Source organism: Mesitornis unicolor, unplaced genomic scaffold (assembly GCF_000695765.1).
Source record: "Mesitornis unicolor isolate BGI_N332 unplaced genomic scaffold, ASM69576v1 scaffold14733, whole genome shotgun sequence".
In the NCBI taxonomy this organism is placed as follows: domain Eukaryota; kingdom Metazoa; phylum Chordata; class Aves; order Mesitornithiformes; family Mesitornithidae; genus Mesitornis; species Mesitornis unicolor.
The window spans coordinates 26,868-40,307 of NW_010174069.1; positions in this window are offsets into that span (position 1 = coordinate 26,868).

The window sequence follows — 13,440 nt, forward strand, 5'->3', positions numbered from 1 at the left end:
AAAAAACCCCCTTAAACCAGCATCTTGGGCTGGACTTGGCTCTCCTCACTCTGCTCAGCAGTGTCCGTGTTTTCATCAAGGGCTGTTTTATTGCTGTGTCCATGAGAAGCCCTTCCAGGAGCTGCAAGGAGCTGTTTATTAACTTCAAGCTGCTTTTTGCTGCGAAACATAACTTAAAAACCAAAAAACCCCTTGCACAGACATGAGAACCAAGGAAGGTGCCCAGCTGGGGCAGGATGTGAAGCATTCCCATCAACAAAGCTCCTCGAATAAGGAAAACCAACAGCAAGCAAACGATGACCAAAAAGCAGCGAGTTGGGAAGGTGCAGGAGGAAGGGGCCACGGCGTGGGGCTGGGAGCCGTGGCAGCATCCCACATCCTGCTTGCTCGGTGCTTTGCATTCTCCATCGGGTGTTTGCACCAGAAAAAAAAGCCCTGTTCCTTTTCTAACAAGGATGGTTTTGACAATTCACTTGCACCGCCGTCCCTCCCCTTTTTCTTTTCTATTCTGCTTTAAAATTCGGTAGGAAGAGATGAGTAAACACCACGTACGTTTGTGTGGGAGCAGTGGTGGCTTGCGGTTTGATGATTTTTTTCCCCCCAGCTGTGATTCATTGCTTTCTACATTTTTTAATCTATTCCCCCGTACCCCCCTCCTGCTTCTCCCTTTCTCCTGCGCAGCCCAGCAGCTGTCGTTATCAGTGAAATGACTTGACGTTATTTTGCCGTACTTTGTTTCTATTCATTGATTTGTTGAATGAAAACTATTTATCCGGGACTGACACGCGAGATTGGAGCCTTTCAAGAAGAGGCAACTCTGGGTATAATTTTGCTCCAAAATGAACAGAGCGGGAGCTCTGTGTGAAAACAGCCTGGCTCTGATCCCTGGCCCTGTGATGGTGCAGAAGCAGCGGCTGCAAAAACAGAAGCGTTTTATAGGAAAAGCATCTTTCTTTTTGTGCCTGGCCCCCTCAGGCAGCTCTGCTGGGTTAATGCCATAGGTAAATTTGGGGTTTCTCTATGGCAGCAGGTATCTGGGTGCAGATGAGCCGTTCTTCTCTACGTGGTGAGCACAGCCATGGCAGAGCAGTGTCCAGGCATTCTCCTTCACCTCCCGTCTTCTCCATCCCCTGTGAGCGCATCCCCACCTCAACACAGGGCATCCAGCAAAAATGACCCTTGGGATCCCTCCTGGGACCCAACCAGCCTGCAGAGAGGGTTGCACGTCTCCAAAAATAGGTGCCCACCTTGTCCCCAGTGTGAAACGATGGGCATCTGCAGGGTGTGCATCCCCACCAGCCTGGTAGCTGGGTTTTGTGCCTTAAAATTGAGGATAATGCTGGGTGCTGAGGTTGTAACATCCATGAGGTTCCTGTGCAACCTGGTCTGGTGATCCTGCTCTGGCAGGGGGCTTGGACTGGATGATCTTTCAAAGTCCCTTCAAACTCCTGATATTCTGTGATTCTGAGGTTGCAGCCTCCACGGTTGAAGTCTCGGGGCGTTGATGCTCATCCCCAGGAGGACCAGTGGGACATGCTGGGTAGGGAGGCTCTTTGCATTGCTGTACAGATGTAGGGCTGGAAAATACGTCTGGTTTTACGTTGTTCACACTCAGATCTCCAGGTCTGGGGTTTGGTTATTGTTTGAAAAGCCCAGACCTGGCCACTGCCACCTAAACTGGCAGAAGCTGGTTCTCTGCCAGCGCCGCTCAAAAAAACCTCCCACATCTTTCGCTCCATCAATACCATCCCCGCAGCTTGAAGGACAGGTTTTGCCTGGGGAATACGCTCTTGTTGGAGGGATTCAGGATCCCTTTTTCCCACAGAGCCCTGGCTCCTTTCTTCCCGGCACAATCGGCCCTCTTGCCGCTTTTCTTGCCTTTTCTTCCCCCGCTTTCCCACATTCTGTTCACACCTTCATGAATATTCAGAGGCCATTGGCCATATGAAGCTATTGAGAGCTCTTGTTAACACTCCTCCTAATGACATGCACCTTCAATAGAAAACAAAAACACAGATAAGAGCTTGTTAGCGGAGACCCTTGTTCCCCACCTAACAAGGTTTCCATTGACTCGGACACTTGTGGTGACACATTGCTTGCTCTCACTGTTGCCTCTTTTGATTTGCGACTGGCTTTTACGGCGGGGTTTTTTTTTCTTATTTTTTTTCCCTTTTTTATTTTTCCCTTTATTTTTTTGTTTTTGGTATTGTGCAGTTTTAAGCTAATTAAGAAAAAGGTCAGCTCTTCCCCGACAATGAATTACGGCGCTACAACGAGCCCGGGCAGTGGCGTGCGACGCTGCCCCAAATCGGTGGGCGATGGGCTCTCCCGCGTGGGAAAGTTGTGCCGCGAGTGGCATCGCTGTGCCCTGCGCTGAGCAGAAAGAGCCACAGTTGGGTCAAGAGGTGATTAAAGCCCGACGAGAGGCTCTGAAAAGGGGCTGAGACCACCCGCTGCGGTTCCCAAGGGCCTGGCTGGACATCTCTGGTGGGCAAAATGCGGTCTCCGAGGCCATGGTATGGCTGGAAAAATCGGGGGTCTTCAGCCTGGAGAAGACTTTATGGGGACAGACTTAGTAGGGCCTGTTGTGATAGGACGAGGGGTGATGGTTTTACACTAAAAGAGGGGAGATTCAAGCTAGATATTGGGAAGGAAGTTTTTAGGGTGAGGGTGGTGAGGCTCTGGCACAGGTTGCCCAGAGAGGTGGTGGATGCCCCATCCCTGGAAATGTTCAAGTCCAGGTTGGATGCGGCTTTGAGCAACCTGATCTGGTTGAAGATGTCCCTGCCCATGGCAGGGGTTGGACTGGATGAGCTTTAAGAACCATTCCAACCCAAACCATTCCGTGATTGGCGACTCTTCCGAAATACAACCAGGCTCCTGTGGTAGCATTGCCACGCTCCTGATGATACTCCTGATTCATGGCTGTATACAAAGAGCAGAACCCCATAGCCACATCCCAACAGCATCATCTACTGCAGGGCTCTTCCCCAGGACACAAACCCCATCTGGCTCCAGCGACTGGTGGTTTTCTCCATCCTCCGGTTGTGCTTTGCCTTCCTCCATCGTCACCGTGATCTGCCAGGCTCTCATCAGGCCGAGCCCACCCATTCGATCCCGCACGATGCCTCGCTTGTTGTTGTTGGGGGTTTCTTTTGGCCACACCTCATTATTTCTGCTATTATTGGGCTCTCGCTGCATTGTTTGTCATCTTGTCACAGCCCCAGAGTTTCTATGGATACTGCTCCCCGAAGTGGCCACGCTATCAATTAAAGCAGCTTCGCGTCTGAACTCTTCCTGGGGACTTCGCGAAGATCCAGAGATGATTTCCCCACGATGCTCTGTTCGTTACCGAGCTGCCTTTTCGGTTGGTATTTGGGTTTTCTAAGCTTTACCAGTCGCAAAGGTGGGATCACCTGCTTGGCAAATAGATAGTGGTTAATGACAGAACACCAGAAAATATTTATATAGCAGGCTGTAATATATAAATAATGAGATAAGCATCACAGTGATAAAAGTAAAAGGCACCAGCAAAAAAACCTGCCAGGGAATAAAAGGACATTTGCTTTATTGTGGTATTTTTGAGGGAAAGCCTCTTTTTTTCCTTCTTAATGCCCAGTTTGGGGACAAAGCCGAGAGGATGCCCAGTATTTCTGCTGAAAATGAGACTGCTTGCAAGTTTCCAAATATTACAATATTACAACTTTTTTTCTTTGTTGAAAGCAGCATAAGTGAGCAAAATTAAAGGTGCATCATTTTCAGTGGGAAAAGCGGGCAGAGGGCGATCGGGCTGGGTTTACTGGGACTTTACTGGGAGTGGGGACACGTTGCTGTCCTGCTCCTCAGCTCTCAGACAGCAACGCCCTTCTACAACCATAAAATGTTGATATTTCATGATTTCTTAGAAATAATAATAATTCGTATCGGGGTGGGAGAAGATGGCACAGCAAAAGGCTTTGATTTGGATTTGAGTTTTGGCTGATTATTACAATTCTTCATATGCTCTAAACCAGTTTCTCTGTCCCCAGGTGGATGTGTGCTGCCAGCAGAGCTCTAACATCCATTGAGAGCCGCCCAGAGGTACGAGGAATAACCTCCTACGTTATTAGCTAATACAGGAAAGCGATTCGATATGGGTCTCAGGAGCTGGAGCAGATAAATAGGATGATAAATGTTGGCATTAGCAGACGTGACTGACTCCTCTGTCTCTGTGATTTGGTAGTGCCCAGTAATTAAATAGTTGGAGCCTAATGTATTTTAAACGAGAGCCGCAGCCTGTAAATCACGCAGATTATGCCCTTCCCCGCTGTGCGCGCTCGGGGTTGGGAGGAATTTCCCCTCCCGTGCTGCAGCTGGGGATTGTGGCAGTTGGGGCTGGGAAAGGCAGCACCGGCCCCGCTGCTGTGCCCAGGCTCTAAACCCATTCCCGGAGCCTTTCTGTCCCAGCAGGGTCCTGGAAGGGTCCCAGCACCGGGTCCTCTCCATGCTGGGTTGTCGCCTCTGTTCTGGCTGGAGTGGCTTCACGCCCACATCCACATCCAAGTGCACCTGAGATCACTGCAGACCCTAAAAACCAGGATGCAAAGCATTCCTGGCGGATGATTTGCTCCCAAAAGCTGTGCTGTTTCACTGAGAGCGTCGGCCCCTTGGGCTGTCTTTGCTTTCAGACATGATTTTTGTGATTTTTGCTTTTGATGGTCCCAATTTCATCATTGTATTTACACCATGGTGTAGTTTTCCTTGTAGCCAGACTACAAACTTCCACCAATTAAAAATATTTTGTCTTTTTTTTTAGAAAAAAGTAAGTCCAGCAAGGAAACCCAACTGTTTTCAATGCAGCTTGAAGCTACTTTTTACCTTTATACAAAAGCAGTTCTGATTTCTCATTCCTTTATTGGCCAGCACTGATTCTTCTGCAGGAGGTTGGTTACATTACGCAGAGTTTCTCCATTAACATTTAGCAAAGGACAGGTTTAAACATTTCCGTGCCATTTTACACCTTTTAAGGCTGTTTCTGGATTAGCTCAGGCTTTCATTTGAAAACGGCCCTGCCGTAACAGCCCACACGTGCAGCAGCCATCGCTTTCCAGCAGCCCTGCTCTGATGACCCTGCCCACGTGCAGAAATGCTGCCTGGAACCGCAGCTCTGATAAAACCTACCCCTGCTCTTCCTGCCCATAATTATTTTCAATAAAATCTATTTGTACCTCGAGTTCTTTCCTCTTCCAGCTCATGCATTTTTAAAGAAAACAAGTAATCCTGCCCAACTGTTACAAATTATGGTCGCTGAGGTCTGCCTGTTTGGTGGCCACAGGAAACTTTCCTCTGAGGAGAAGGAGAAAGATGGGCTCTCCTGTTTTAGCTAAAAGAAATGTTTCTCCTACTCTTTTTATTAGTAGAAGCTGGTGATCTTCAACCCACGGCCTGAAGCAACAGTTGATTTTTATTATTTAGTTGCAGTGAGCTACTGAAAATGCTGTTGGTAAGTGGTGGTGTAGACCTGTCAAATGGCAGATGCACACAGAAGTTTTTCCTATGATGAAACATCTCTGGGAGGACTAAATTCCCAGCCCTGGATTTGAAAAGGAATAGGAAATGCCCAAATCCTGTCCCCTTTGGAGCTGGAAATTGAGGTTTCCTCCTGTCTGGTCCCCTCATAACCAGAGTCCCCCCTCCTTCAGCTAACGGTGCCTTCGGTTGCTGAATGCTTTTCTTTTCTAGCATTAATATAAATGACTCAAACGAGAGTGGTGTGGGGAAGCAGCAGGTCGCTTCTCCATACAACTGTTTCTGAGTTAATTCATTGGCATTCGTGTGCGTGGCGCGGCAAAGAGGAAAGTAAAGGGGTCCAGATTTGCCTGCAGCCGCCTTTTATTGTCCAATCAGTCCATTTTCCGTGTAATTATAATAAATCACAGCGACAGACGCACAGGATGGCGTTGTCTTTATGTAATTATTCCATAAATTGCCCTAGAAAGCCCTTCTAATTCCTCCCCTTTTCTTTGCCGGAGCAGGTTGTTATCCTGAGCACAACAGGACAAACGCCTTGGAAGAACTCCTTTTGTAAGCACAGGGTGAAGCGACAGAGCCTGCTCCTTTTCCCAACGCTCTCATGTGGCCGTTTGCTCCGAGCGGGGATTTGCAAAGCAAAGGAAACAATCTCACAGCCGGGGAAATCGAGCGTGAACTCCGGAGCCGAAGCACAAGCACCTCCACGAACCGGCCGTCAACACGGGGCCGAGCTGCCAAGGGCCACGATGGGGAGAGCAGACAGGGCTTCTCTGCAGGAAAACACCCTTTTTGCTCCTGAAAAGCTTTTAATTCTCTTCTTTCCCATTTTCCATCCCCATTGCCTGGTTAATTACTGGCTCAGGCTGCTTACCAGCGCGCTCACAGACCGGGGAAACTCTTCTCCTGTGGGCACTTGCAGTTCTAAAACCCACACAATTTCTGTGCAGCGAGACTTTGGGGACCTCTTGGCTCAGCTACTGCTTTGATAACTGAGCTTGCGGTGTTTCTCCATCCCCTGGCTCTGGCAAAGATAGTTTTTAAAAACAAAGCAAGTGGAAAGGAAAAAAAAAAGCCAACCCAAAAAAGACCTTTCCCCCAACAAGGATATAAAACTTCCATCAAATCGGCCGTGTCACTAGAGACCCAAAACTAATAAGTCGATCTTACATCTGTATAATAAACCCGTTTATTAGGTTTTTATTTTAAGAGTTGGTGGTATTAATTAGATTGATATGGCCCATAAATCACTTGATTTGGCTGAGCCCTCAGATAGTTGTAATTTAAATTAACACAAGTGCGGCTTAATTAACGTGATTAAATCCTGGGACAAGCAATGCCCTGTTTGCAGCATCCAGGAGTACCTTACAGGGAAAAGGAGTATTTTAAGGTAACGCAGCTTCTTTATTGGCAGGTTGGATCGGCTCAGCTGGCGAACTGAGGTACAAGAGTGGAGCTGCAGGAGATGCAGAGCAAAAATAACAGTGCAAGGTGAGAAGTGGGACCTGCAAAGCATCTTTAAATATTGTCAAACCTGCCTTTTCGGTGCAAAATGCAGGCGTGGTACAGCCCCTTGAGACCTGGCAAAGCTCATCACGGCTTCGGGGCCATGCGAGGAGCTGAACTTCACAAACTCACAGCAACCACCCAGGTTTTAGGGTGTCCTAATCCTCTTTCAGCCTTTGGCACCCAGAAATGAAGTCCCCAGAGGGTAAGTTTAAGCCATCACTGAGCAAAAGCCATGGCCTGATCTCCTTTGCCATTAATATCTTGAATTTTTTCCTCTCTTCGGTGCCGCTTGCTTCCTCTGTTGCCCACAAGTGGTCCAGGTGGGACAGTGCCACAAATCAGGTATTTTTACCCCAGTTTCCAGGCAAACCCAAGGAAACCACAGCACGTTTGGCAGCAGAGCACCAGCCCAGGGCTTGTACGGCCACAGTTCCTGTTAGGGTACAGACGCCGTAAAATAGGTTTTCTTGAAAAGCAGGAGATAATGCTATTATAGCAGTTGGATGAATCTAATATTCTCCTTCATCTTCAAATGGGAATTGCCTAAATAGCCAGAGAGAGACACATTTTCTGAGTCCTTCTTAAGGGCTATCAATCAGACTTTCCACGAAAGGCATTGATGCCCTTTTTGCTCCCGTGAGGGAAATCAGATTCCCCCGGGGCTTTGCTTTCTGCTTGCTGTGGCCTTGCAGCGTAACCGCTGCATCCGAGCGGTTTGGAAACCTTTTCCTTTACCGATCCGGAGAAAAACACCCGCACGGAGAACACCTGTAAGAAAAGAGAGGAAAACAGCCCAATTAGAGGCAATGATCTCTTAGCTCCCTGCCCTCGCTGCCCCTCGCATGAAGCAGATGTAAAACAATAGCTTTATTTGTGAAAATTTTAATTGGGTAGTTCAAAGGAAGCGGCCGAGGCTCTTTTGATCTGCCGGTGTGTTTGAATGCCACGTTGCAGCGGTGCCTGCTGGCCGCGGCGGTGACCTCCGGTGTTAATTAGTGTTTATCCGAAATCGAATTAGCGCGCAATTGGGAGAAAGCAGAGTGAAAATCAGCGGATAATCACCGATCTGTGCGATTCTCAATTAGAGGTAAAAGCAGCTCTTTGGCTGCGGAGGTTGACATGGAAATAGCTCTGAGAACATGACATTTCTGCTTTGTTTTTCTAATGCTCTTCGTCAGATGGTACTATTTCTCTTACTAATACCCCGCGCTGCCTTCATCTTTGCTGAGTCTGCTGGTCCGCGATGCTCACTGGAACTTAAACCATAAACCAACAGCGAACAATGATGCATTATTTATAGCAGACCGAATGCTGTAAGGTTGACAATGGTGCAAAGCTGCTCTTTCTTGTGGTCAGTAATCCATAAATAAATACATCATCTATTTAGGTTTGCAGAACTGTCTGACGGATGGGAATAGCCTGCGTTATACAACGAGGGCGCTGAGGACGCTGTGAGAGCCAGCACCTGCTTTGGGGGCAAGTTGGCCATTTCTGAGTCACAGCATTAAAACTCTTTATGTAGATGAGGGATGTGAGAGCTGCCCAGTCTCCTTCCTGGTGCCCATCTGTGGGGCTCTCTGGAAGGTGATGGCAATGGGGTTTCTCGATGCAGGAACAGAAACGCATCAAATCACCAGGTTCTTTGTGTGAGATATTTGCAAAGGACAGCATTTTCTAGCCCAAACGATCTCAAGAGGCAGGTATGCGGTTGTGGTTTGTGACAACAGCCAGAGACGTGGAAGTCCAACATTGTCCCACCATGAACATCTGCAGACCTTCAGGGTGTTGGACTGGACCGAAATCCCATTCTCGGATCAGCTCTGGATCCCAACGTTTCCCAAGTGCAAGAATGGTTTTATTCCAACATTGCTTTTCGTTCCTAAGCTATCTTTGAGTGACACCGAGCTAAAAGGTGGACCCTGCCGCTTGCACACACAGCGTGGAGCAACACAGTCCAAAAAATAACCATTTACACCACATCCTTGGGCATACGCCGCTATATTTCCTGGGCTCAGCCACAAGAGGGTGGCATGAGGATGTGCACCAGGCAGCCTCCCTGCTTCGCTTCCAGCATGGCACTTTATAGCCAGCTCTGTAGATCCAATAAAACTCGGCAGCAGAGCCTTGTTTTTGGCACATGAATGCATTTCCCACTACAAAGGAGCCCGAGGGGTGTTTCTGAAGGCAGCCCTGACTGTGCACTATTTTACATGTGGTCTTTATGCTTAAAACCAGCCTTAGTAGGTACCTCAGCAGCATATAAAATTTAGGCTATTTAGGGATCGAAACTTTTATTGGTACTTGGTAACTGCTGTAGGGAGAAGTCCACAGATGTTGTTTATGAGCAAATATTATTTTTCATAGTCGTGCACGTTTACAAGGCAGTGATGTTCTTCTACAACTGCTTTATAACACATCAGGATGGTCTTTATTTGATTATAGCTGACGGTGAACAAGCTGCTTAACAAATACACACACACACAAAGACTTACGTGACAGCAAGGGAGACCAAGTTAAATGAAACAGATTCATTTCATTTAAAATCTCCCCGGCCTGGGTTGTCTCAGCACGTTTTTTCTTAAATCAGACTGTCAGTAACCCAACCCAAGTCGGTCGTCCTGAATAATGAATCAATGTGTCTGTGTGCAAGGCAAGTTAACATTTGAGTTTGCAATGCTTTGCTTCGGAGACTGGTCCCAGTTAGAGCAAGGAACTGGGCACGGGGGACGTCCAGGTAGCGATACAAATGGAGAAGACAAAATAAACCAGTTTTATGTGCAAAGCTTTATAAATGCTAGATTATTTTCCCTTACTTTAACCTCAGAGCTTTCCCTGTGCAGATGCTGACGCTCAGAGCTCCCCGTACCCTCGCTGCTGCTTCATAGCCTGGCTCTCCACTGAACCCAAACTCCCCATCCTCGATGGGAGGTTTCTGCCCTCGTTTGCAGAAATCCCTTTTGCCGTGAACATATTTTAAATGCAAGCTTCCGAATCTCATTACTTGCTGCCTTTTCCTCTTCCATCCGTTTTTCTCCTAACAAAGCACCTGCCAATATCTGCCCCCGAGCCCCATTTTAAGCAGCGTTTTCCATAGTTAATGTCGCACCCCCTGCTCCCTATCCATCTTTGACAACTGCCGGCCGCCTGCAGCAGCACCAGGAGAAGAGGGAAAGCCCTCCCTGGGTATCACAATAACACAACACCCATTCCTAGAAGAATGATGAGATAGGCCGTGCCATAAATATTTATAAGAGCAAGCGTAATGAAATGAATGTGTAGTATACGGAGGCTCCCTTAGGGTTCGGTCATCACTTGGGGTTTTTATTTTTCCCCCCCCTCTTTTCTTTCTCCTCTGTTATACAGAATTGTCCTGATGTCCCTGGGTTGTCGAGCAAATTGCTTATTGTGTTGCTCACTTACACAATGCATGTTATTATGTGCAACCAGCTGCTCCTGTTTGGCATTGCTCGCACATACAGAACAGGAGGCTACCGTCACTGCTCTCGTCTGGAAGTCAGCGTTCCCTCCAACGCTGAAGCTGCTGCCAGCCCAGAAGAAGCCTGGCAATGAAGCGAGTCCTGGTGGTAAAGGTCCTCGAGAGATTTCTTCTCGGGGAAGAGCGAGCTTGCAAGTTTTGCAAGGAGTTTGAGCAGAGCCAGCTTTGTGCTGCCGTCAAAAGCTTCCTCGCACCCCTGTCTGTGCATCCCCGTTACTTTCCTTGTGCTGGCGCTAACTCCTGGGTGATTACACCGCGAGCTGGGGCCTGATTTTTGTTGTTATTGTTGTTGCCAATTAAGTTTTCAGCGCCATCCCTGCCTCTGCCCAGCGCCGGGCTCATTCAGGCACTAATGCCGGCACAAAGGAAAGAGCAGCCAACTCTTCTGGTAATTAGAGCAGCTTAAATCTGTCAGAAAATGTCGACGTCAGTGCGGCAGACCTGTCTGGAGTCAGAGATGGTCACAAACCAGCACAAGGCTGTATTTGAGACTGAGGGGTTTAATCCTGCTTGGGAGAGAAAGAACCTGAGCGTGGTCCCAAACACGTCCCAGCGCCGACCCCCTGCGAGACGGGGGCTGAGCAGCTGTGGGCAGCGCTTCGTGTCTGCCAAAATGGGGGGCACGGACCCCAGGGGGTGGCTTTCACTCAGGAGGAAAGCGCTTTTGAACAAGTGCATCTACAAAGGCTTCGACGTGCTTCAGCCTCAGAGCTGTAGGGGCTGGCAGCGTGGGGATTTGTGTCTGAGCTGCTGCTCCTGCTCAGTGGTCTGGGGAGGGGATGCTCAGCCTTCTCAGACCTCAGAGAAAGCGCCTGTTCCCAACTGCAGCGTGAAGTGGGTTAAACTCACAGAATATAAAGCAACCTTCACCTGGAATAAGAATATCCTCATCGTGATTTTTAAAATAGCTATTCTGCTTTAAATTGCTATCTCCTCTAACTTTGAATTAACTTCCATTTCTTCCGTTTGCTTTAACTGCTCTTCCTGTTCCTCACTGCTTTCTCTCTGGAACGGTTCTTCCCTGTTCTTTGGGTGTCTTATTTTAAGGGGTTTCTTTTAGGGAGCAAGCATTGTTCTTTACCTGCATTTATTTAGTGTGGGGCACAGCTGGATCCTGGGGGTCTGAATCCACCTGAGAGTGGAGATGGGCTGCTTAGTGTGGGTTTGGGTTCAGAGCCTGGAGAGATTCTGGTTCAGACACTTCTGTAACTCATTGCTGTGCTTCGAGGCCTCTTGCATCCACCAGAGCCTTGCAGAAGCAGGGATCCCCCCTTGGCTACAAGCTGGCTTCTGCTGGATTTCCCTAATTTACTCTTCATGGCTGGGATCTTAGACAAACCAAGAGATGTGTGTGTTATACTGTCCCTATCCCTGACTCACCAAAGGTTTTCTTTTAGGAGTGCAGAAATGATGTCTCCCGAAGGGGGAACAAAAGGCTGAACTACAAACGCCCACCGCTTGCTGCTCCCAGTGTCTTTGCCATTCACTTTCTCACAGGTTTGCAGCTATTGAAAGGTAAAAAGCGACTCCTCGCCGACAGGGATGGGAGCACTGGGGAGTCTGCAGCGCATAAATGGGGGCTTTTGCTTGCCATAAGTACTGGGGCAGAAATGCCATTATCTGGGGAAGGAACGTCCCAGATGTTGGCACATCTGCTGTCACTTTGTTCTTTACGGGCTTCTAGCCAGGGAGTTATCCCATCCTTCCCAAATCTACCAAGTGGCTCTTCCTCCAGGCTCTGTACGCTAGGAATTTTCATTATTTATGTTACGCCAGGCTTGCCTGCCTTTTAGGTAAAGGTTTCTTTGCTTAAAGGGAGGGAGAAAAGTCCGGGATTTGATGAAAAAAAGGACAGGGGTGTGTCTAAAAGCAAACCACTGACAGATGCAAGGAGGATACACTCCTCTCCAGCCTGTTAAAGCAATTTGACAGCACCTTTAAAACCACCTCATGCAGAAAGGAGCAGGTGGGAAAGGCCTGGAGGAAAAAAAGAGGGTTTGTGGGTGGCGTTAATCTTTAGCTCCACACTGGAGTGATGCAGAAGGGAGTGTGGCTGTTACTGTCCTCTTTTCCTTCCACAGGGAGGTAAGTGTATGGATGGTGCAGGAATAGGGTGGGTGGATTTGCTATGGCCTTATTGCCCCTTTCTTCCCAGTGAGGTGAGCAGTGGGTGCCCACCCAGGTGGGTGCTGAGCTTCCCTGCACATCCCTGTCCGGGCAGGGGGCTGCTTGATCCATGGGTTTATCTGTGCTAACAGAGCCAACTTACAGTTGCATAAGTCATACACACAGGGAAACCTGCACCACGCAGCCTTTCTGCTTTCATTTAAGTTTTTATCGTTCATTATACAAGCTAATAAATAGGAGGGTCCAGATTAAAAACGTTTCTTGTTTCATATTCTGCATAGCCGGAGCCCTCTCTGCATTCTATGCTGCTGGGATAAAACATCCTGAGCAGTCTCTTCTCCTCTTGGAGGCCAAAGCACACCCCATCCTCGCCGCTCCAGATGTGGCTGCCCTTCTGCAGGGGCCCTTCTGCCCCCTGCCAAAGGAAGAGGTCGGTGTCGTTTGCCCTTAGGACTAAACGTGCACCTGCGGTTTTCCTCGCAGACGTGCAGTGGGACTTCGCGTTTGGGACCCAGCCAAGCTGTGGGGAGCAGTGGCCTCCATCTTTCGGCACCCTTCATTGCCCGGCTTGGCTTGGCTTGGCTGGCAGATGGGTGCTGCTCCTTTCCTCAGCGAGACAGGCTGTGCCGTGTCTTTTATTCGCTTTATTTTCAAAGACAGCTGAGAAGCAGAGATGCCTGAAAAGCCCAGTGAATTATATACACCTGACGGAGCCGTGCTTTGAAATGGGCCCCAAGGGGACTGCACACCGATGGCGACGCGGTCAGGCGGGCTGTGCGGGGTGGCAGCGTCGCCTCCTC